Below are 27621 nucleotides of genomic sequence, written 5' to 3' on the forward strand. Positions count from 1 at the left end.
TTCCTGACCCCTGACCTTATGTGAAAACTACGAAAATCTGAAAAATACGAAAAAAATCAGACCAATTTTTTTTCCACTTTTTTGCCATAGTTCAGGCATTTCACATGTCTAGATATGAAATAAAAAATAATTTGGACAACATATGACAGATTTTTAAATTTGTTAAAAAATCTGCCTCTCATCATGACCGCGAAAACTGAGAAAATCTGAAAAGTACGAAAAAAATCAGACCAATTTTTATCACTTTTTTTGCCCTAGTTCATGCATTTCACATGTCTAGACGTGAAATAAAAAATAATTTGGACAATATCTGACAGATTTTTAAATTTGTCAAAAATCTGTCTTTTTTCCTGACCCCGGACCTTATGTGAAAACTACGAAAATCTGAAAAGTACGAAAAAAATCAGACCAATTTTTTTTTCATTTTTGTTGCCATAGTTCATGCATTTCACATATCTAGATGTGAAATAAAAAATAATTTGGACAATATCTGACAGATTTTTAAATTTGTCAAAAATCTGTCTTTTTTCCTGACCCCGGACCTTATGTGACAACTACGAAAATCTGAAAAGTACGAAAAAAATCAGACCAATTTTTTTTTCATTTTTGTTGCCATAGTTCATGCATTTCACATAGCTAGATGTGAAATAAAAATAATTTAGACAATAATTGACAGATTTTGAAAATTTTCTAAAATCTCACTTTTTTCCTGACCCCGGACCTTAAATGAAAACTAAGAAAATCTGAAAAGTACGAAAAATAGGACCAATTTTTTTTTCACTTTTTTTGCCCTAGTTCATACATTTCACATGTCTAGATGTGAAATAAAAATAATTTGGACAATAATTGACAGATTTTGAAATTTGTCAAAAATCGGTCTTTTTTCCTGACCCCTGACCTTATGTGAAAACTACGAAAATCTGAAAAGTATGAAAAAAATCAGACCAATTTTTTTCCACTTTTTTGCCATAGTTCAGGCATTTCACATGTCTAGATATGAAATAAAAAATAATTTGGACAACATATGACAGATTTTTAAATATGTTAAAAAATCTGCCTCTCATCATGACCGCGAAAACTGAGAAAATCTGAAAAGTACGAAAAAAATCAGACCAATTTTTATCACTTTTTTTGCCCTAGTTCATACATTTCACATGTCTAGATGTGAAATAAAAAAAATTTGGACAATAATTGACAGATTTTTAAATTTTTCAAAAATCTGTCTTTTTTCCTGACCACGGACCTTAAATGAAAACTAAGAAAATCTGAAAAGTACGAAAAAATCAAACCAATTTTTTTTCAAATTTTTTGCCATAGTTCATACATTTCACATGTCTAGATGTGAAATAAAAATAATTTGGACAATAATTGACAGATTATGAAATTTTTCAAAAATCTGTCTTTTTTCCTGACCACGGACCTTAAATGAAAACTAAGAAAATCTGAAAAGTACGAAAAAATCAAACCAATTTTTTTTTCACTTTTTTGCCATAGTTCATACATTTCACATGTCTAGATGTGAAATAAAAACAATTTTGACAATAATTGACAGATTTTGAAATTTTTCAAAAATCTGTCTTTTTTCCTGACAACGGACCTTAAATGAAAACTAAGAAAATCTGAAAAGTACGAAAAAATCAAAGCAATTTTTTTTTCACTTTTTTTGCCATAGTTCATACATTTCACATGTCTAGATGTGAAATAAAAATAATTTGGACAATAATTGACAGATTTTGAAATTTGTAAAAAAAAAACTTTCTTTCATCCTGACTGCGGAAATTAAAAAAATCTGAAAAGTACGAAAAAATCAGACCAATTTTTTTTTCACTTTTTTTGCCATAGTTCATACATTTCACATGTCTAGATGTGAAATAAAAATAATTTGGACAATAATTGACAGATTTTGAAATTTTTCAAAAATCTGTCTTTTTTCCTGACCACGGACCTTAAATGAAAACTAAGAAAATCTGAAAAGTACGAAAAAATCAAACCAATTTTTTTTTCACTTTTTTGCCATAGTTCATACATTTCACATGTCTAGATGTGAAATATAAATATAATTTGGACAATAATTGACAGATTTTGAAATTTGTAAAAAAAAAACTTTCTCTCATCCTGACCGCGGAAATTAAAAAAATCTGAAAAGTACGAAAAAATCAGACCAATTTTTTTTCCCCTTTTTTTTCCATAGTTCATACATTTCACATGTCTAGATGTGAAATAAAAATAATTTGGACAATAATTGACAGATTTTTAAATTTTTCAAAAATCTGTCTTTTTTCCTGACCATGGACCTTAAATGAAAACTAAGAAAATCTGAAAAGTACGAAAAAATCAAACCAAATTTCTTTCACTTTTTTTGGCATAGTTCATACATTTCACATGTCTAGATGTGAAATATAAATATAATTTGGACAATAATTGACAGATTTTGAAATTTGTAAAAAAAAAACTTTCTCTCATCCTGACCGCGGAAATTAAAAAAATCTGAAAAGTACGAAAAAATCAGACCAATTTTTTTTCCACTTTTTTTTTCCATAGTTCATACATTTCACATGTCTAGATGCGAAATAAAAATAATTTGGACAATAATTGACAGATTTTTAAATTTTTCAAAAATCTGTCTTTTTTCCTGACCACGGACCTTAAATGAAAACTAAGAAAATCTGAAAAGTACGAAAAAATCAAACGAATTTTTTTTTCACTTTTTTGCCATAGTTCATACATTTCACATGTCTAGATGTGAAATAAAAATAATTTTGACAATAATTGACAGATTTTGAAATTTTTCAAAAATCTGTCTTTTTTCCTGACCACGGACCTTAAATGAAAACTAAGAAAATCTGAAAAGTACGAAAAAATCAAACCAATTTTTTTTTCACTTTTTTGCCATAGTTCATACATTTCACATGTCTAGATGTGAAATAAAAACAATTTTGACAATAATTGACAGATTTTGAAATTTTTCAAAAATCTGTCTTTTTTCCTGACAACGGACCTTAAATGAAAACTAAGAAAATCTGAAAAGTACGAAAAAATCAAACCAAATTTCTTTCACTTTTTTTGCCATAGTTCATACATTTCACATGTCTAGATGTGAAATAAAAATAATTTGGACAATAATTGACAGATTTTGAAATTTGTAAAAAAAAAACTTTCTTTCATCCTGACTGCGGAAATTAAAAAAATCTGAAAAGTACGAAAAAATCAGACCAATTTTTTTTTCACTTTTTTTGCCATAGTTCATACATTTCACATGTCTAGATGTGAAATAAAAATAATTTGGACAATAATTGACAGATTTTGAAATTTTTCAAAAATCTGTCTTTTTTCCTGACCACGGACCTTAAATGAAAACTAAGAAAATCTGAAAAGTACGAAAAAATCAAACCAATTTTTTTTTCACTTTTTTGCCATAGTTCATACATTTCACATGTCTAGATGTGAAATATAAATATAATTTGGACAATAATTGACAGATTTTGAAATTTGTAAAAAAAAAACTTTCTCTCATCCTGACCGCGGAAATTAAAAAAATCTGAAAAGTACGAAAAAATCAGACCAATTTTTTTTCCCCTTTTTTTGCCATAGTTCATACATTTCACATGTCTAGATGTGAAATAAAAATAATTTGGACAATAATTGACAGATTTTTAAATTTTTCAAAAATCTGTCTTTTTTCCTGACCATGGACCTTAAATGAAAACTAAGAAAATCTGAAAAGTACGAAAAAATCAAACCAAATTTCTTTCACTTTTTTTGGCATAGTTCATACATTTCACATGTCTAGATGTGAAATATAAATATAATTTGGACAATAATTGACAGATTTTGAAATTTGTAAAAAAAAAACTTTCTCTCATCCTGACCGCGGAAATTAAAAAAATCTGAAAAGTACGAAAAAATCAGACCAATTTTTTTTCCACTTTTTTTTTCCATAGTTCATACATTTCACATGTCTAGATGCGAAATAAAAATAATTTGGACAATAATTGACAGATTTTGAAATTTTTCAAAAATCTGTCTTTTTTCCTGACCACGGACCTTAAATGAAAACTAAGAAAATCTGAAAAGTACGAAAAAATCAAACCAATTTTTTTTTCACTTTTTTGCCATAGTTCATACATTTCACATGTCTAGATGTGAAATAAAAACAATTTTGACAATAATTGACAGATTTTGAAATTTTTCAAAAATCTGTCTTTTTTCCTGACAACGGACCTTAAATGAAAACTAAGAAAATCTGAAAAGTACGAAAAAATCAAACCAAATTTCTTTCACTTTTTTTGCCATAGTTCATACATTTCACATGTCTAGATGTGAAATAAAAATAATTTGGACAATAATTGACAGATTTTGAAATTTGTAAAAAAAAAACTTTCTTTCATCCTGACTGCGGAAATTAAAAAAATCTGAAAAGTACGAAAAAATCAGACCAATTTTTTTTTCACTTTTTTTGCCATAGTTCATACATTTCACATGTCTAGATGTGAAATAAAAATAATTTGGACAATAATTGACAGATTTTGAAATTTTTCAAAAATCTGTCTTTTTTCCTGACCACGGACCTTAAATGAAAACTAAGAAAATCTGAAAAGTACGAAAAAATCAAACCAATTTTTTTTTCACTTTTTTGCCATAGTTCATACATTTCACATGTCTAGATGTGAAATATAAATATAATTTGGACAATAATTGACAGATTTTGAAATTTGTAAAAAAAAAACTTTCTCTCATCCTGACCGCGGAAATTAAAAAAATCTGAAAAGTACGAAAAAATCAGACCAATTTTTTTTCCCCTTTTTTTGCCATAGTTCATACATTTCACATGTCTAGATGTGAAATAAAAATAATTTGGACAATAATTGACAGATTTTTAAATTTTTCAAAAATCTGTCTTTTTTCCTGACCATGGACCTTAAATGAAAACTAAGAAAATCTGAAAAGTACGAAAAAATCAAACCAAATTTCTTTCACTTTTTTTGGCATAGTTCATACATTTCACATGTCTAGATGTGAAATATAAATATAATTTGGACAATAATTGACAGATTTTGAAATTTGTAAAAAAAAAACTTTCTCTCATCCTGACCGCGGAAATTAAAAAAATCTGAAAAGTACGAAAAAATCAGACCAATTTTTTTTCCACTTTTTTTTTCCATAGTTCATACATTTCACATGTCTAGATGCGAAATAAAAATAATTTGGACAATAATTGACAGATTTTTAAATTTTTCAAAAATCTGTCTTTTTTCCTGACCACGGACCTTAAATGAAAACTAAGAAAATCTGAAAAGTACGAAAAAATCAAACCAATTTTTTTTCCACTTTTTTGCCATAGTTCATACATTTCACATGTCTAGATGTGAAATAAAAATAATTTTGACAATAATTGACAGATTTTGAAATTTTTCAAAAATCTGTCTTTTTTCCTGACCACGGACCTTAAATGAAAACTAAGAAAATCTGAAAAGTACGAAAAAATCAAACCAATTTTTTTTTCACTTTTTTGCCATAGTTCATACATTTCACATGTCTAGATGTGAAATAAAAATAATTTTGACAATAATTGACAGATTTTGAAATTTTTCAAAAATCTGTCTTTTTTCCTGACCATGGACCTTAAATGAAAACTAAGAAAATCTGAAAAGTATGAAAAAATCAAACCAAATTTCTTTCACTTTTTTTGGCATAGTTCATACATTTCACATGTCTAGATGTGAAATATAAATATAATTTGGACAATAATTGACAGATTTTGAAATTTGTAAAAAAAAAACTTTCTCTCATCCTGACCGCGGAAATTAAAAAAATCTGAAAAGTACGAAAAAATCAGACCAATTTTTTTCCCCTTTTTTTTTTCCATAGTTCATACATTTCACATGTCTAGATGTGAAATAAAAAAAATTTGGACAATAATTGACAGATTTTTAAATTTTTCAAAAATCTGTCTTTTTTCCTGACCACGGACCTTAAATGAAAACTAAGAAAATCTGAAAAGTACGAAAAAATCAAACCAATTTTTTTTCAAATTTTTTGCCATAGTTCATACATTTCACATGTCTAGATGTGAAATAAAAATAATTTGGACAATAATTGACAGATTATGAAATTTTTCAAAAATCTGTCTTTTTTCCTGACCACGGACCTTAAATGAAAACTAAGAAAATCTGAAAAGTACGAAAAAATCAAACCAATTTTTTTTTCACTTTTTTGCCATAGTTCATACATTTCACATGTCTAGATGTGAAATAAAAACAATTTTGACAATAATTGACAGATTTTGAAATTTTTCAAAAATCTGTCTTTTTTCCTGACAACGGACCTTAAATGAAAACTAAGAAAATCTGAAAAGTACGAAAAAATCAAAGCAATTTTTTTTTCACTTTTTTTGCCATAGTTCATACATTTCACATGTCTAGATGTGAAATAAAAATAATTTGGACAATAATTGACAGATTTTGAAATTTGTAAAAAAAAAACTTTCTTTCATCCTGACTGCGGAAATTAAAAAAATCTGAAAAGTACGAAAAAATCAGACCAATTTTTTTTTCACTTTTTTTGCCATAGTTCATACATTTCACATGTCTAGATGTGAAATAAAAATAATTTGGACAATAATTGACAGATTTTGAAATTTTTCAAAAATCTGTCTTTTTTCCTGACCACGGACCTTAAATGAAAACTAAGAAAATCTGAAAAGTACGAAAAAATCAAACCAATTTTTTTTTCACTTTTTTGCCATAGTTCATACATTTCACATGTCTAGATGTGAAATATAAATATAATTTGGACAATAATTGACAGATTTTGAAATTTGTAAAAAAAAAACTTTCTCTCATCCTGACCGCGGAAATTAAAAAAATCTGAAAAGTACGAAAAAATCAGACCAATTTTTTTTCCCCTTTTTTTGCCATAGTTCATACATTTCACATGTCTAGATGTGAAATAAAAATAATTTGGACAATAATTGACAGATTTTTAAATTTTTCAAAAATCTGTCTTTTTTCCTGACCATGGACCTTAAATGAAAACTAAGAAAATCTGAAAAGTACGAAAAAATCAAACCAAATTTCTTTCACTTTTTTTGGCATAGTTCATACATTTCACATGTCTAGATGTGAAATATAAATATAATTTGGACAATAATTGACAGATTTTGAAATTTGTAAAAAAAAAACTTTCTCTCATCCTGACCGCGGAAATTAAAAAAATCTGAAAAGTACGAAAAAATCAGACCAATTTTTTTTCCACTTTTTTTTTCCATAGTTCATACATTTCACATGTCTAGATGCGAAATAAAAATAATTTGGACAATAATTGACAGATTTTTAAATTTTTCAAAAATCTGTCTTTTTTCCTGACCACGGACCTTAAATGAAAACTAAGAAAATCTGAAAAGTACGAAAAAATCAAACCAATTTTTTTTCCACTTTTTTGCCATAGTTCATACATTTCACATGTCTAGATGTGAAATAAAAATAATTTTGACAATAATTGACAGATTTTGAAATTTTTCAAAAATCTGTCTTTTTTCCTGACCACGGACCTTAAATGAAAACTAAGAAAATCTGAAAAGTACGAAAAAATCAAACCAATTTTTTTTTCACTTTTTTGCCATAGTTCATACATTTCACATGTCTAGATGTGAAATAAAAATAATTTGGACAATAATTGACAGATTTTGAAATTTTTCAAAAATCTGTCTTTTTTCCTGACCACGGACCTTAAATGAATACTAAGAAAATCTGAAAAGTACGAAAAAATCAAACCAATTTTTTTTCAAATTTTTTGCCATAGTTCATACATTTCACATGTCTAGATGTGAAATAAAAATAATTTGGACAATAATTGACAGATTATGAAATTTGTAAAAAAAAAACTTTCTCTCATCCTGACCACGAAAATTAAAAAAATCTGAAAAGTACGAAAAAATCAGACCAATTTTTTTTTCACTTTTTTTGCCATAGTTCATACATTTCACATGTCTAGATGTGAAATAAAAATAATTTTGACAATAATTGACAGATTTTGAAATTTTTCAAAAATCTGTCTTTTTTCCTGACCATGGACCTTAAATGAAAACTAAGAAAATCTGAAAAGTATGAAAAAATCAAACCAAATTTCTTTCACTTTTTTTGGCATAGTTCATACATTTCACATGTCTAGATGTGAAATATAAATATAATTTGGACAATAATTGACAGATTTTGAAATTTGTAAAAAAAAAACTTTCTCTCATCCTGACCGCGGAAATTAAAAAAATCTGAAAAGTACGAAAAAATCAGACCAATTTTTTTCCCCTTTTTTTTTTCCATAGTTCATACATTTCACATGTCTAGATGTGAAATAAAAACAATTTTGACAATAATTGACAGATTTTGAAATTTTTCAAAAATCTGTCTTTTTTCCTGACCACGGACCTTAAATGAAAACTAAGAAAATCTGAAAAGTACGAAAAAATCAAACCAATTTTTTTTTCACTTTTTTGCCATAGTTCATACATTTCACATGTCTAGATGTGAAATAAAAATAATTTGGACAATAATTTACAGATTTTGAAATTTGTAAAAAAAAAACTTTCTCTCATCCTGACCACGAAAATTAAAAAAATCTGAAAAGTACGAAAAAATCAGACCAATTTTTTTTTCACTTTTTTTGCCATAGTTCATACATTTCACATGTCTAGATGTGAAATAAAAATAATTTGGACAATAATTGACAGATTTTGAAATTTTTCAAAAATCTGTCTTTTTTCCTGACCACGGACCTTAAATGAAAACTAAGAAAATCTGAAAAGTACGAAAAAATCAAACCAATTTTTTTTTCACTTTTTTTGCCATAGTTCATACATTTCACATGTCTAGATGTGAAATAAAAATAATTTGGACAATAATTGACAGATCTTGAAATTTTTCAAAAATCTGTCTTTTTTCCTGACCACGGACCTTAAATGAAAACTAAGAAAATCTGAAAAGTACGAAAAAATCAAACCAATTTTTTTTCAAATTTTTTGCCATAGTTCATACATTTCACATGTCTAGATGTGAAATAAAAATAATTTGGACAATAATTTACAGATTTTGAAATTTGTAAAAAAAAAACTTTCTCTCATCCTGACCACGAAAATTAAAAAAATCTGAAAAGTACGAAAAAATCAGACCAATTTTTTTTTCACTTTTTTTGCCATAGTTCATACATTTCACATGTCTAGATGTGAAATAAAAATAATTTGGACAATAATTGACAGATTTTGAAATTTTTCAAAAATCTGTCTTTTTTCCTGACCATGGACCTTAAATGAAAACTAAGAAAATCTGAAAAGTATGAAAAAATCAAACCAAATTTCTTTCACTTTTTTTGGCATAGTTCATACATTTCACATGTCTAGATGTGAAATATAAATATAATTTGGACAATAATTGACAGATTTTGAAATTTGTAAAAAAAAAACTTTCTCTCATCCTGACCGCGGAAATTAAAAAAATCTGAAAAGTACGAAAAAATCAGACCAATTTTTTTCCCCTTTTTTTTTCCCATAGTTCATACATTTCACATGTCTAGATGTGAAATAAAAAAAATTTGGACAATAATTGACAGATTTTTAAATTTTTCAAAAATCTGTCTTTTTTCCTGACCACGGACCTTAAATGAAAACTAAGAAAATCTGAAAAGTACGAAAAAATCAAACCAATTTTTTTTCAAATTTTTTGCCATAGTTCATACATTTCACATGTCTAGATGTGAAATAAAAATAATTTGGACAATAATTGACAGATTATGAAATTTTTCAAAAATCTGTCTTTTTTCCTGACCACGGACCTTAAATGAAAACTAAGAAATTCTGAAAAGTACGAAAAAATCAAACCAATTTTTTTTTCACTTTTTTGCCATAGTTCATACATTTCACATGTCTAGATGTGAAATAAAAACAATTTTGACAATAATTGACAGATTTTGAAATTTTTCAAAAATCTGTCTTTTTTCCTGACAACGGACCTTAAATGAAAACTAAGAAAATCTGAAAAGTACGAAAAAATCAAAGCAATTTTTTTTTCACTTTTTTGCCATAGTTCATACATTTCACATGTCTAGATGTTAAATAAAAACAATTTTGACAATAATTGACAGATTTTGAAATTTTTCAAAAATCTGTCTTTTTTCCTGACCACGGACCTTAAATGAAAACTAAGAAAATCTGAAAAGTACGAAAAAATCAAACCAATTTTTTTTTCACTTTTTTGCCATAGTTCATACATTTCACATGTCTAGATGTGAAATAAAAACAATTTTGACAATAATTGACAGATTTTGAAATTTTTCAAAAATCTGTCTTTTTTCCTGACAACGGACCTTAAATGAAAACTAAGAAAATCTGAAAAGTACGAAAAAATCAAACCAATTTTTTTTTCACTTTTTTGCCATAGTTCATACATTTCACATGTCTAGATGTGAAATAAAAATAATTTTGACAATAATTGACAGATTTTGAAATTTTTCAAAAATCTGTCTTTTTTCCTGACAACGGACCTTAAATGAAAACTAAGAAAATCTGAAAAGTACTAAAAAATAAAAACAATTTTTTTTTCCCTTTTTTGCCATAGTTCATACATTTCACATGTCTAGATGTGAAATAAAAACAATTTTGACAATAATTGACAGATTTTGAAATTTTTCAAAAATCTGTCTTTTTTCCTGACCACGGACCTTAAATGAAAACTAAGAAAATCTGAAAAGTACGAAAAAATCAAACCAATTTTTTTTTCACTTTTTTGCCATAGTTCATACATTTCACATGTCTAGATGTGAAATAAAAACAATTTTGACAATAATTGACAGATTTTGAAATTTTTCAAAAATCTGTCTTTTTTCCTGACAACGGACCTTAAATGAAAACTAAGAAAATCTGAAAAGTACGAAAAAATCAAAGCAATTTTTTTTTCACTTTTTTTGCCATAGTTCATACATTTCACATGTCTAGATGTGAAATAAAAATAATTTGGACAATAATTGACAGATTTTGAAATTTGTAAAAAAAAAACTTTCTTTCATCCTGACTGCGGAAATTAAAAAAATCTGAAAAGTACGAAAAAATCAGACCAATTTTTTTTTCACTTTTTTTGCCATAGTTCATACATTTCACATGTCTAGATGTGAAATAAAAATAATTTGGACAATAATTGACAGATTTTGAAATTTTTCAAAAATCTGTCTTTTTTCCTGACCACGGACCTTAAATGAAAACTAAGAAAATCTGAAAAGTACGAAAAAATCAAACCAATTTTTTTTTCACTTTTTTGCCATAGTTCATACATTTCACATGTCTAGATGTGAAATATAAATATAATTTGGACAATAATTGACAGATTTTGAAATTTGTAAAAAAAAAACTTTCTCTCATCCTGACCGCGGAAATTAAAAAAATCTGAAAAGTACGAAAAAATCAGACCAATTTTTTTTCCCCTTTTTTTTCCATAGTTCATACATTTCACATGTCTAGATGTGAAATAAAAATAATTTGGACAATAATTGACAGATTTTTAAATTTTTCAAAAATCTGTCTTTTTTCCTGACCACGGACCTTAAATGAAAACTAAGAAAATCTGAAAAGTACGAAAAAATCAAACCAATTTTTTTTCCACTTTTTTGCCATAGTTCATACATTTCACATGTCTAGATGTGAAATAAAAATAATTTTGACAATAATTGACAGATTTTGAAATTTTTCAAAAATCTGTCTTTTTTCCTGACCACGGACCTTAAATGAAAACTAAGAAAATCTGAAAAGTACGAAAAAATCAAACCAATTTTTTTTTCACTTTTTTGCCATAGTTCATACATTTCACATGTCTAGATGTGAAATAAAAATAATTTGGACAATAATTGACAGATTTTGAAATTTTTCAAAAATCTGTCTTTTTTCCTGACCACGGACCTTAAATGAATACTAAGAAAATCTGAAAAGTACGAAAAAATCAAACCAATTTTTTTTCAAATTTTTTGCCATAGTTCATACATTTCACATGTCTAGATGTGAAATAAAAATAATTTGGACAATAATTGACAGATTATGAAATTTGTAAAAAAAAAACTTTCTCTCATCCTGACCACGAAAATTAAAAAAATCTGAAAAGTACGAAAAAATCAGACCAATTTTTTTTTCACTTTTTTTGCCATAGTTCATACATTTCACATGTCTAGATGTGAAATAAAAATAATTTTGACAATAATTGACAGATTTTGAAATTTTTCAAAAATCTGTCTTTTTTCCTGACCATGGACCTTAAATGAAAACTAAGAAAATCTGAAAAGTATGAAAAAATCAAACCAAATTTCTTTCACTTTTTTTGGCATAGTTCATACATTTCACATGTCTAGATGTGAAATATAAATATAATTTGGACAATAATTGACAGATTTTGAAATTTGTAAAAAAAAAACTTTCTCTCATCCTGACCGCGGAAATTAAAAAAATCTGAAAAGTACGAAAAAATCAGACCAATTTTTTTCCCCCTTTTTTTTTTTCCATAGTTCATACATTTCACATGTCTAGATGTGAAATAAAAACAATTTTGACAATAATTGACAGATTTTGAAATTTTTCAAAAATCTGTCTTTTTTCCTGACCACGGACCTTAAATGAAAACTAAGAAAATCTGAAAAGTACGAAAAAATCAAACCAATTTTTTTTTCACTTTTTTGCCATAGTTCATACATTTCACATGTCTAGATGTGAAATAAAAATAATTTGGACAATAATTTACAGATTTTGAAATTTGTAAAAAAAAAACTTTCTCTCATCCTGACCACGAAAATTAAAAAAATCTGAAAAGTACGAAAAAATCAGACCAATTTTTTTTTCACTTTTTTTGCCATAGTTCATACATTTCACATGTCTAGATGTGAAATAAAAATAATTTGGACAATAATTGACAGATTTTGAAATTTTTCAAAAATCTGTCTTTTTTCCTGACCACGGACCTTAAATGAAAACTAAGAAAATCTGAAAAGTACGAAAAAATCAAACCAATTTTTTTTTCACTTTTTTTGCCATAGTTCATACATTTCACATGTCTAGATGTGAAATAAAAATAATTTGGACAATAATTGACAGATCTTGAAATTTTTAAAAAATCTGTCTTTTTTCCTGACCACGGACCTTAAATGAAAACTAAGAAAATCTGAAAAGTACGAAAAAATCAAACCAATTTTTTTTCAAATTTTTTGCCATAGTTCATACATTTCACATGTCTAGATGTGAAATAAAAATAATTTGGACAATAATTTACAGATTTTGAAATTTGTAAAAAAAAAACTTTCTCTCATCCTGACCACGAAAATTAAAAAAATCTGAAAAGTACGAAAAAATCAGACCAATTTTTTTTTCACTTTTTTTGCCATAGTTCATACATTTCACATGTCTAGATGTGAAATAAAAATAATTTGGACAATAATTGACAGATTTTGAAATTTTTCAAAAATCTGTCTTTTTTCCTGACCATGGACCTTAAATGAAAACTAAGAAAATCTGAAAAGTATGAAAAAATCAAACCAAATTTCTTTCACTTTTTTTGGCATAGTTCATACATTTCACATGTCTAGATGTGAAATATAAATATAATTTGGACAATAATTGACAGATTTTGAAATTTGTAAAAAAAAAACTTTCTCTCATCCTGACCGCGGAAATTAAAAAAATCTGAAAAGTACGAAAAAATCAGACCAATTTTTTTCCCCTTTTTTTTTCCCCATAGTTCATACATTTCACATGTCTAGATGTGAAATAAAAAAAATTTGGACAATAATTGACAGATTTTTAAATTTTTCAAAAATCTGTCTTTTTTCCTGACCACGGACCTTAAATGAAAACTAAGAAAATCTGAAAAGTACGAAAAAATCAAACCAATTTTTTTTCAAATTTTTTGCCATAGTTCATACATTTCACATGTCTAGATGTGAAATAAAAATAATTTGGACAATAATTGACAGATTATGAAATTTTTCAAAAATCTGTCTTTTTTCCTGACCACGGACCTTAAATGAAAACTAAGAAATTCTGAAAAGTACGAAAAAATCAAACCAATTTTTTTTTCACTTTTTTGCCATAGTTCATACATTTCACATGTCTAGATGTGAAATAAAAACAATTTTGACAATAATTGACAGATTTTGAAATTTTTCAAAAATCTGTCTTTTTTCCTGACAACGGACCTTAAATGAAAACTAAGAAAATCTGAAAAGTACGAAAAAATCAAAGCAATTTTTTTTTCACTTTTTTGCCATAGTTCATACATTTCACATGTCTAGATGTTAAATAAAAACAATTTTGACAATAATTGACAGATTTTGAAATTTTTCAAAAATCTGTCTTTTTTCCTGACCACGGACCTTAAATGAAAACTAAGAAAATCTGAAAAGTACGAAAAAATCAAACCAATTTTTTTTTCACTTTTTTGCCATAGTTCATACATTTCACATGTCTAGATGTGAAATAAAAACAATTTTGACAATAATTGACAGATTTTGAAATTTTTCAAAAATCTGTCTTTTTTCCTGACAACGGACCTTAAATGAAAACTAAGAAAATCTGAAAAGTACGAAAAAATCAAACCAATTTTTTTTTTCACTTTTTTGCCATAGTTCATACATTTCACATGTCTAGATGTGAAATAAAAACAATTTTGACAATAATTGACAGATTTTGAAATTTTTCAAAAATCTGTCTATTTTCCTGACTACGGACCTTAAATGAAAACTAAGAAAATCTGAAAAGTACGAAAAAATCAAACCAATTTTTTTTTCACTTTTTTGCCATAGTTCATACATTTCACATGTCTAGATGTGAAATAAAAATAATTTGGACAATAATTTACAGATTTTGAAATTTGTAAAAAAAAAACTTTCTCTCATCCTGACCACGAAAATTAAAAAAATCTGAAAAGTACGAAAAAATCAGACCAATTTTTTTTTCACTTTTTTTGCCATAGTTCATACATTTCACATGTCTAGATGTGAAATAAAAATAATTTGGACAATAATTGACAGATTTTGAAATTTTTCAAAAATCTGTCTTTTTTCCTGACCACGGACCTTAAATGAAAACTAAGAAAATCTGAAAAGTACGAAAAAATCAAACCAATTTTTTTTCAAATTTTTTGCCATAGTTCATACATTTCACATGTCTAGATGTGAAATAAAAATAATTTGGACAATAATTTACAGATTTTGAAATTTGTAAAAAAAAAACTTTCTCTCATCCTGACCACGAAAATTAAAAAAATCTGAAAAGTACGAAAAAATCAGACCAATTTTTTTTTCACTTTTTTTGCCATAGTTCATACATTTCACATGTCTAGATGTGAAATATAAATATAATTTGGACAATAATTGACAGATTTTGAAATTTGTAAAAAAAAAACTTTCTCTCATCCTGACCGCGGAAATTAAAAAAATCTGAAAAGTACGAAAAAATCAGACCAATTTTTTTCCCCTTTTTTTTTCCCATAGTTCATACATTTCACATGTCTAGATGTGAAATAAAAAAAATTTGGACAATAATTGACAGATTTTTAAATTTTTCAAAAATCTGTCTTTTTTCCTGACCACGGACCTTAAATGAAAACTAAGAAAATCTGAAAAGTACGAAAAAATCAAACCAATTTTTTTTCAAATTTTTTGCCATAGTTCATACATTTCACATGTCTAGATGTGAAATAAAAATAATTTGGACAATAATTGACAGATTATGAAATTTTTCAAAAATCTGTCTTTTTTCCTGACCACGGACCTTAAATGAAAACTAAGAAATTCTGAAAAGTACGAAAAAATCAAACCAATTTTTTTTTCACTTTTTTGCCATAGTTCATACATTTCACATGTCTAGATGTGAAATAAAAACAATTTTGACAATAATTGACAGATTTTGAAATTTTTCAAAAATCTTTCTTTTTTCCTGACAACGGACCTTAAATGAAAACTAAGAAAATCTGAAAAGTACGAAAAAATCAAACCAATTTTTTTTTCACTTTTTTTGCCATAGTTCATACATTTCACATGTCTAGATGTGAAATAAAAATAATTTTGACAATAATTGACAGATTTTGAAATTTTTCAAAAATCTGTCTTTTTTCCTGACAACGGACCTTAAATGAAAACTAAGAAAATCTGAAAAGTACTAAAAAATAAAAACAAATTTTTTTTCCCTTTTTTGCCATAGTTCATACATTTCACATGTCTAGATGTGAAATAAAAACAATTTTGACAATAATTGACAGATTTTGAAATTTTTCAAAAATCTGTCTTTTTTCCTGACCACGGACCTTAAATGAAAACTAAGAAAATCTGAAAAGTACGAAAAAATCAAACCAATTTTTTTTTCACTTTTTTGCCATAGTTCATACATTTCACATGTCTAGATGTGAAATAAAAATAATTTGGACAATAATTTACAGATTTTGAAATTTGTAAAAAAAAAACTTTCTCTCATCCTGACCACGAAAATTAAAAAAATCTGAAAAGTACGAAAAAATCAGACCAATTTTTTTTTCACTTTTTTTGCCATAGTTCATACATTTCACATGTCTAGATGTGAAATAAAAATAATTTGGACAATAATTGACAGATTTTGAAATTTTTCAAAAATCTGTCTTTTTTCCTGACCACGGACCTTAAATGAAAACTAAGAAAATCTGAAAAGTACGAAAAAATCAAACCAATTTTTTTTTCACTTTTTTGCCATAGTTCATACATTTCACATGTCTAGATGTGAAATAAAAATAATTTGGACAATAATTGACAGATCTTGAAATTTTTCAAAAATCTGTCTTTTTTCCTGACCACGGACCTTAAATGAAAACTAAAAAAATCTGAAAAGTACGAAAAAATCAAACCAATTTTTTTTCAAATTTTTTGCCATAGTTCATACATTTCACATGTCTAGATGTGAAATAAAAATAATTTGGACAATAATTTACAGATTTTGAAATTTGTAAAAAAAAAACTTTCTCTCATCCTGACCACGAAAATTAAAAAAATCTGAAAAGTACGAAAAAATCAGACCAATTTTTTTTTCACTTTTTTTGCCATAGTTCATACATTTCACATGTCTAGATGTGAAATAAAAATAATTTGGACAATAATTGACAGATTTTGAAATTTTTCAAAAATCTGTCTTTTTTCCTGACCACGGACCTTAAATGAAAACTAAGAAAATCTGAAAAGTACGAAAAAATCAAACCAATTTTTTTTTCACTTTTTTGCCATAGTTCATACATTTCACATGTCTAGATGTGAAATAAAAATAATTTTGACAATAATTGACAGATTTTGAAATTTTTCAAAAATCTGTCTTTTTTCCTGACAACGGACCTTAAATGAAAACTAAGAAAATCTGAAAAGTACGAAAAAATCAAACCAATTTTTTTTTCACTTTTTTGCCATAGTTCATACATTTCACATGTTCTAGATGTTAAATAAAAACAATTTTGACAATAATTGACAGATTTTGAAATTTTTCAAAAATCTGTCTTTTTTCCTGACCACGGACCTTAAATGAAAACTAAGAAAATCTGAAAAGTACGAAAAAATCAAACCAATTTTTTTTTCACTTTTTTTGCCATAGTTCATACATTTCACATGTCTAGATGTGAAATAAAAATAATTTTGACAATAATTGACAGATTTTGAAATTTTTCAAAAATCTGTCTTTTTTCCTGACAACGGACCTTAAATGAAAACTAAGAAAATCTGAAAAGTACTAAAAAATAAAAACAAATTTTTTTTCCCTTTTTTGCCATAGTTCATACATTTCACATGTCTAGATGTGAAATAAAAATAATTTGGACAATAATTGACAGATCTTGAAATTTTTCAAAAATCTGTCTTTTTTCCTGACCACGGACCTTAAATGAAAACTAAGAAAATCTGAAAAGTACGAAAAAATCAAACCAATTTTTTTTCAAATTTTTTGCCATAGTTCATACATTTCACATGTCTAGATGTGAAATAAAAATAATTTGGACAATAATTTACAGATTTTGAAATTTGTAAAAAAAAAACTTTCTCTCATCCTGACCACAAAAATTAAAAAAATCTGAAAAGTACGAAAAAATCAGACCAATTTTTTTTTCACTTTTTTTGCCATAGTTCATACATTTCACATGTCTAGATGTGAAATAAAAATAATTTGGACAATAATTGACAGATTTTTAAATTTTTCAAAAATCTGTCTTTTTTCCTGACCACGGACCTTAAATGAAAACTAAGAAAATCTGAAAAGTACGAAAAAATCAAACCAAATTTCTTTCACTTTTTTTGGCATAGTTCATACATTTCACATGTCTAGATGTGAAATATAAATATAATTTGGACAATAATTGACAGATTTTGAAATTTGTAAAAAAAAAACTTTCTCTCATCCTGACCACGAAAATTAAAAAAATCGGAAAAGTACGAAAAAATCAGACCAATTTTTTTTCCACTTTTTTTGCCATAGTTCATACATTTCACATGTCTAGATGTGAAATAAAAATAATTTGGAAAATAATTGATAGATTTTTAAATTTTTCAAAAATCTGTCTTTTTTCCTGACCACTGACCTTAAATGAAAACTAAGAAAATCTGAAAAGTACGAAAAAATCAAACCAATTTTTTTTCAAATTTTTTGCCATAGTTCATACATTTCACATGTCTAGATGTGAAATAAAAATAATTTGGACAATAATTGACAGATTTTTAAATTTTTCAAAAATCTGTCTTTTTTCCTGACCACGGACCTTAAATGAAAACTAAGAAAATCTGAAAAGTTCGAAAAAATCCAACCAAATTTCTTTCACTTTTTTTGGCATAGTTCATACATTTCACATGTCTAGATGTGAAATATAAATATAATTTGGACAATAATTGACAGATTTTGAAATTTGTAAAAAAAAAACTTTCTCTCATCCTGACCACGAAAATTAAAAAAATCGGAAAAGTACGAAAAAATCAGACCAATTTTTTTTCCACTTTTTTTGCCATAGTTCATACATTTCACATGTCTAGATGTGAAATAAAAATAATTTGGAAAATAATTGATAGATTTTTAAATTTTTCAAAAATCTGTCTTTTTTCCTGACCACTGACCTTAAATGAAAACTAAGAAAATCTGAAAAGTACGAAAAAATCAAACCAATTTTTTTTCAAATTTTTTGCCATAGTTCATACATTTCACATGTCTAGATGTGAAATAAAAATAATTTGGACAATAATTGACAGATTTTTAAATTTTTCAAAAATCTGTCTTTTTTCCTGACCACGGACCTTAAATGAAAACTAAGAAAATCTGAAAAGTTCGAAAAAATCCAACCAAATTTCTTTCACTTTTTTTGGCATAGTTCATACATTTCACATGTCTAGATGTGAAATATAAATAAAATTTGGACAATAATTGACAGATTTTGAAATTTGTAAAAAAAAAACTTTCTCTCATCCTGACCGCGGAAATTAAAAAAATCTGAAAAGTACGAAAAAATCAGACCAATTTTTTTCCCCCTTTTTTTTCCTTAGTTCATACATTTCACATGTCTAGATGTGAAATATAAATATAATTTGGACAATAATTGACAGATTTTGAAATTTGTAAAAAAAAAACTTTCTCTCATCCTGACCACGAAAATTAAAAAAATCTGAAAAGTACGAAAAAATCAGACCAATTTTTTTTTCACTTTTTTTGCCATAGTTCATACATTTCACATGTCTAGATGTGAAATAAAAATAATTTGGAAAATAATTGATAGATTTTTAAATTTTTCAAAAATCTGTCTTTTTTCCTGACCACGGACCTTAAATGAAAACTAAGAAAATCTGAAAAGTACGAAAAAATCAAACCAAATTTCTTTCACTTTTTTTGGCATAGTTCATACATTTCACATGTCTAGATGTGAAATATAAATATAATTTGGACAATAATTGACAGATTTTGAAATTTGTAAAAAAAAAACTTTCTCTCATCCTGACCACGAAAATTAAAAAAATCTGAAAAGTACGAAAAAATCAGACCAATTTTTTTTTCACTTTTTTTGCCATAGTTCATACATTTCACATGTCTAGATGTGAAATAAAAATAATTTGGAAAATAATTGATAGATTTTTAAATTTTTCAAAAATCTGTCTTTTTTCCTGACCACTGACCTTAAATGAAAACTAAGAAAATCTGAAAAGTACGAAAAAATCAAACCAATTTTTTTTCAAATTTTTTGCCATAGTTCATACATTTCACATGTCTAGATGTGAAATAAAAATAATTTGGACAATAATTGACAGATTTTTAAATTTTTCAAAAATCTGTCTTTTTTCCTGACCACGGACCTTAAATGAAAACTAAGAAAATCTGAAAAGTACGAAAAAATCAAACCAAATTTCTTTCACTTTTTTTGGCATAGTTCATACATTTCACATGTCTAGATGTGAAATATAAATAAAATTTGGACAATAATTGACAGATTTTGAAATTTGTAAAAAAAAAACTTTCTCTCATCCTGACCGCGGAAATTAAAAAAATCTGAAAAGTACGAAAAAATCAGACCAATTTTTTTCCCCCTTTTTTTTCCTTAGTTCATACATTTCACATGTCTAGATGTGAAATATAAATATAATTTGGACAATAATTGACAGATTTTGAAATTTGTAAAAAAAAAACTTTCTCTCATCCTGACCACGAAAATTAAAAAAATCTGAAAAGTACGAAAAAATCAGACCAATTTTTTTTTCACTTTTTTTGCCATAGTTCATACATTTCACATGTCTAGATGTGAAATAAAAATAATTTGGAAAATAATTGATAGATTTTTAAATTTTTCAAAAATCTGTCTTTTTTCCTGACCACGGACCTTAAATGAAAACTAAGAAAATCTGAAAAGTACGAAAAAATCAAACCAAATTTCTTTCACTTTTTTTGGCATAGTTCATACATTTCACATGTCTAGATGTGAAATATAAATATAATTTGGACAATAATTGACAGATTTTGAAATTTGTAAAAAAAAAACTTTCTCTCATCCTGACCACGAAAATTAAAAAAATCTGAAAAGTACGAAAAAATCAGACCAATTTTTTTTTCACTTTTTTTGCCATAGTTCATACATTTCACATGTCTAGATGTGAAATAAAAATAATTTGGAAAATAATTGATAGATTTTTAAATTTTTCAAAAATCTGTCTTTTTTCCTGACCACGGACCTTAAATGAAAACTAAGAAAATCTGAAAAGTACGAAAAAATCAAACCAATTTTTTTTTCACTTTTTTGCCATAGTTCATACATTTCACATGTCTAGATGTGAAATAAAAATAATTTGGACAATAATTGACAGATCTTGAAATTTTTCAAAAATCTGTCTTTTTTCCTGACCACGGACCTTAAATGAAAACTAAGAAAATCTGAAAAGTACGAAAAAATCAAACCAATTTTTTTTCAAATTTTTTGCCATAGTTCATACATTTCACATGTCTAGATGTGAAATAAAAATAATTTGGACAATAATTTACAGATTTTGAAATTTGTAAAAAAAAAACTTTCTCTCATCCTGACCACGAAAATTAAAAAAATCTGAAAAGTACGAAAAAATCAGACCAATTTTTTTTTCACTTTTTTTGCCATAGTTCATACATTTCACATGTCTAGATGTGAAATAAAAATAATTTGGACAATAATTGACAGATTTTTAAATTTTTCAAAAATCTGTCTTTTTTCCTGACCACGGACCTTAAATGAAAACTAAGAAAATCTGAAAAGTACGAAAAAATCAAACCAAATTTCTTTCACTTTTTTTGGCATAGTTCATACATTTCACATGTCTAGATGTGAAATATAAATATAATTTGGACAATAATTGACAGATTTTGAAATTTGTAAAAAAAAAACTTTCTCTCATCCTGACCACGAAAATTAAAAAAATCGGAAAAGTACGAAAAAATCAGACCAATTTTTTTTTCACTTTTTTTGCCATAGTTCATACATTTCACATGTCTAGATGTGAAATAAAAATAATTTGGAAAATAATTGATAGATTTTTAAATTTTTCAAAAATCTGTCTTTTTTCCTGACCACTGACCTTAAATGAAAACTAAGAAAATCTGAAAAGTACGAAAAAATCAAACCAATTTTTTTTCAAATTTTTTGCCATAGTTCATACATTTCACATGTCTAGATGTGAAATAAAAATAATTTGGACAATAATTGACAGATTTTTAAATTTTTCAAAAATCTGTCTTTTTTCCTGACCACGGACCTTAAATGAAAACTAAGAAAATCTGAAAAGTACGAAAAAATCAAACCAAATTTCTTTCACTTTTTTTGGCATAGTTCATACATTTCACATGTCTAGATGTGAAATATAAATAAAATTTGGACAATAATTGACAGATTTTGAAATTTGTAAAAAAAAAACTTTCTCTCATCCTGACCGCGGAAATTAAAAAAATCTGAAAAGTACGAAAAAATCAGACCAATTTTTTTCCCCCTTTTTTTTCCATAGTTCATACATTTCACATGTCTAGATGTGAAATATAAATATAATTTGGACAATAATTGACAGATTTTGAAATTTGTAAAAAAAAAACTTTCTCTCATCCTGACCACGAAAATTAAAAAAATCGGAAAAGTACGAAAAAATCAGACCAATTTTTTTTTCACTTTTTTTGCCATAGTTCATACATTTCACATGTCTAGATGTGAAATAAAAATAATTTGGAAAATAATTGATAGATTTTTAAATTTTTCAAAAATCTGTCTTTTTTCCTGACCACTGACCTTAAATGAAAACTAAGAAAATCTGAAAAGTACGAAAAAATCAAACCAATTTTTTTTCAAATTTTTTGCCATAGTTCATACATTTCACATGTCTAGATGTGAAATAAAAATAATTTGGACAATAATTGACAGATTTTTAAATTTTTCAAAAATCTGTCTTTTTTCCTGACCACGGACCTTAAATGAAAACTAAGAAAATCTGAAAAGTACGAAAAAATCAAACCAAATTTCTTTCACTTTTTTTGGCATAGTTCATACATTTCACATGTCTAGATGTGAAATATAAATAAAATTTGGACAATAATTGACAGATTTTGAAATTTGTAAAAAAAAAACTTTCTCTCATCCTGACCGCGGAAATTAAAAAAATCTGAAAAGTACGAAAAAATCAGACCAATTTTTTTCCCCCTTTTTTTTCCATAGTTCATACATTTCACATGTCTAGATGTGAAATATAAATATAATTTGGACAATAATTGACAGATTTGGAAATTTGTAAAAAAAAAACTTTCTCTCATCCTGACCACGAAAATTAAAAAAATCGGAAAAGTACGAAAAAATCAGACCAATTTTTTTTTCACTTTTTTTGCCATAGTTCATACATTTCACATGTCTAGATGTGAAATAAAAATAATTTGGACAATAATTGACAGATTTTTAAATTTTTCAAAAATCTGTCTTTTTTCCTGACCACGGACCTTAAATGAAAACTAAGAAAATCTGAAAAGTACGAAAAAATCAAACCAATTTTTTTTCAAATTTTTTGCCATAGTTCATACATTTCACATGTCTAGATGTGAAATATAAATAAAATTTGGACAATAATTGACAGATTTTGAAATTTGTAAAAAAAAAACTTTCTCTCATCCTGACCGCGGAAATTAAAAAAATCTGAAAAGTACGAAAAAATCAGACCAATTTTTTCCCCCCTTTTTTTTCCATAGTTCATACATTTCACATGTCTAGATGTGAAATATAAATATAATTTGGACAATAATTGACAGATTTTGAAATTTGTAAAAAAAAAACTTTCTCTCATCCTGACCACGAAAATTAAAAAAATCTGAAAAGTACGAAAAAATCAGACCAATTTTTTTTTCACTTTTTTTGCCATAGTTCATACATTTCACATGTCTAGATGTGAAATAAAAATAATTTGGACAATAATTGACAGATTTTTAAATTTTTCAAAAATCTGTCTTTTTTCCTGACCACGGACCTTAAATGAAAACTAAGAAAATCTGAAAAGTACGAAAAAATCAAACCAAATTTCTTTCACTTTTTTTGGCATAGTTCATACATTTCACATGTCTAGATGTGAAATATAAATATAATTTGTACAATAATTGACAGATTTTGAAATTTGTAAAAAAAAAACTTTCTCTCATCCTGACCAAGAAAATTAAAAAAATCGGAAAAGTACGAAAAAATCAGACCAATTTTTTTTTCACTTTTTTTGCCATAGTGCATACATTTCACATGTCTAGATGTGAAATAAAAATAATTTGGAAAATAATTGATAGATTTTTAAATTTTTCAAAAATCTGTCTTTTTTCCTGACCACTGACCTTAAATGAAAACTAAGAAAATCTGAAAAGTACGAAAAAATCAAACCAATTTTTTTTCAAATTTTTTGCCATAGTTCATACATTTCACATGTCTAGATGTGAAATAAAAATAATTTGGACAATAATTGACAGATTTTTAAATTTTTCAAAAATCTGTCTTTTTTCCTGACCACGGACCTTAAATGAAAACTAAGAAAATCTGAAAAGTACGAAAAAATCAAACCAAATTTCTTTCACTTTTTTTGGCATAGTTCATACATTTCACATGTCTAGATGTGAAATATAAATATAATTTGGACAATAATTGACAGATTTTGAAATTTGTAAAAAAAAAACTTTCTCTCATCCTGACCACGAAAATTAAAAAAATCTGAAAAGTACGAAAAAATCAGACCAATTTTTTTTTCACTTTTTTTGCCATAGTTCATACATTTCAAATGTCTAGATGTGAAATAAAAATAATTTGGAAAATAATTGATAGATTTTTAAATTTTTCAAAAATCTGTCTTTTTTCCTGACCACTGACCTTAAATGAAAACTAAGAAAATCTGAAAAGTACGAAAAAATCAAACCAATTTTTTTTCAAATTTTTTGCCATAGTTCATACATTTCACATGTCTAGATGTGAAATAAAAATAATTTGGACAATAATTGACAGATTTTGAAATTTGTAAAAAAAAAACTTTCTCTCATCCTGACCGCGGAAATTAAAAAAATCTGAAAAGTACGAAAAAATCAGACCAATTTTTTTTCCCCTTTTTTTTCCATAGTTCATACATTTCACATGTCTAGATGTGAAATATAAATATAATTTGGACAATAATTGACAGATTTTGAAATTTGTAAAAAAAAAACTCTCTCATCCTGACCACGAAAATTAAAAAAATCGGAAAAGTACGAAAAAATCAGACCAATTTTTTTTTCACTTTTTTTGCCATAGTTCATACATTTCACATGTCTAGATGTGAAATAAAAATAATTTGGACAATAATTGACAGATTTTTAAATTTTTCAAAAATCTGTCTTTTTTCCTGACCACGGACCTTAAATGAAAACTAAGAAAATCTGAAAAGTACGAAAAAATCAAACCAAATTTCTTTCACTTTTTTTGGCATAGTTCATACATTTCACATGTCTAGATGTGAAATATAAATATAATTTGGACAATAATTGACAGATTTTGAAATTTGTAAAAAAAAACTTTCTCTCATCCTGACCACGAAAATTAAAAAAATCGGAAAAGTACGAAAAAATCAGACCAATTTTTTTTTCACTTTTTTTGCCATAGTTCATACATTTCACATGTCTAGATGTGAAATAAAAATAATTTGAAAAATAATTGATAGATTTTTTAATTTTTCAAAAATCTGTCTTTTTTCCTGACCACGGACCTTAAATGAAAACTAAGAAAATCTGAAAAGTACGAAAAAATCAAACCAAATTTCTTTCACTTTTTTTGGCATAGTTCATACATTTCACATGTCTAGATGTGAAATATAAATATAATTTGGACAATAATTGACAGATTTTGAAATTTGTAAAAAAAAAACTTTCTCTCATCCTGACCACGAAAATTAAAAAAATCGGAAAAGTACGAAAAAATCAGACCAATTTTTTTTTCACTTTTTTTGCCATAGTTCATACATTTCACATGTCTAGATGTGAAATATAAATATAATTTGGACAATAATTGACAGATTTTGAAATTTGGCATAGTTCATACATTTCACAAGTCTAGATGTGAAATATAAATATAATTTGGACAATAATTGACAGATTTTGAAATTTGTAAAAAAAAAATTTTTTTCCCCTTTTTTTTCTCCATAGTTCATACATTTCACATGTCTAGATGTGAAATAAAAATAATTTGGACAATAATTGACAGATTTTGAAATTTTTCAAAAATCTGTCTTTTTTCCTGACCACGGACCTTAAATGAAAACTAAGAAAATCTGAAAAGTACGAAAAAATCAAACCAATTTTTTTTTCACTTTTTTGCCATAGTTCATACATTTCACATGTCTAGATGTGAAATAAAAATAATTTGGACAATAATTGACAGATTTTGAAATTTGTAAAAAAAAAACTTTCTCTCATCCTGACCGCGGAAATTAAAAAAATCTGAAAAGTACGAAAAAATCAGACCAATTTTTTCCCCCCTTTTTTTTCCATAGTTCATACATTTCACATGTCTAGATGTGAAATATAAATATAATTTGGACAATAATTGACAGATTTTGAAATTTGTAAAAAAAAAACTTTCTCTCATCCTGACCACGAAAATTAAAAAAATCTGAAAAGTACGAAAAAATCAGACCAATTTTTTTTTCACTTTTTTTGCCATAGTTCATACATTTCAAATGTCTAGATGTGAAATAAAAATAATTTGGAAAATAATTGATAGATTTTTAAATTTTTCAAAAATCTGTCTTTTTTCCTGACCACTGACCTTAAATGAAAACTAAGAAAATCTGAAAAGTACGAAAAAATCAAACCAAATTTCTTTCACTTTTTTTGGCATAGTTCATACATTTCACATGTCTAGATGTGAAATATAAATATAATTTGGACAATAATTGACAGATTTTGAAATTTGTAAAAAAAAAACTTTCTCTCATCCTGACCACGAAAATTAAAAAAATCTGAAAAGTACGAAAAAATCAGACCAATTTTTTTTTCACTTTTTTTGCCATAGTTCATACATTTCAAATGTCTAGATGTGAAATAAAAATAATTTGGAAAATAATTGATAGATTTTTAAATTTTTCAAAAATCTGTCTTTTTTCCTGACCACTGACCTTAAATGAAAACTAAGAAAATCTGAAAAGTACGAAAAAATCAAACCAATTTTTTTTCAAATTTTTTGCCATAGTTCATACATTTCACATGTCTAGATGTGAAATAAAAATAATTTGGACAATAATTGACAGATTTTGAAATTTGTAAAAAAAAAACTTTCTCTCATCCTGACCGCGGAAATTAAAAAAATCTGAAAAGTACGAAAAAATCAGACCAATTTTTTTTCCCCTTTTTTTTCCATAGTTCATACATTTCACATGTCTAGATGTGAAATATAAATATAATTTGGACAATAATTGACAGATTTTGAAATTTGTAAAAAAAAAACTCTCTCATCCTGACCACGAAAATTAAAAAAATCGGAAAAGTACGAAAAAATCAGACCAATTTTTTTTTCACTTTTTTTGCCATAGTTCATACATTTCACATGTCTAGATGTGAAATAAAAATAATTTGGACAATAATTG

Source organism: Alosa sapidissima, chromosome 23, assembly GCF_018492685.1.
Source record: "Alosa sapidissima isolate fAloSap1 chromosome 23, fAloSap1.pri, whole genome shotgun sequence".
Classification (NCBI taxonomy): domain Eukaryota; kingdom Metazoa; phylum Chordata; class Actinopteri; order Clupeiformes; family Clupeidae; genus Alosa; species Alosa sapidissima.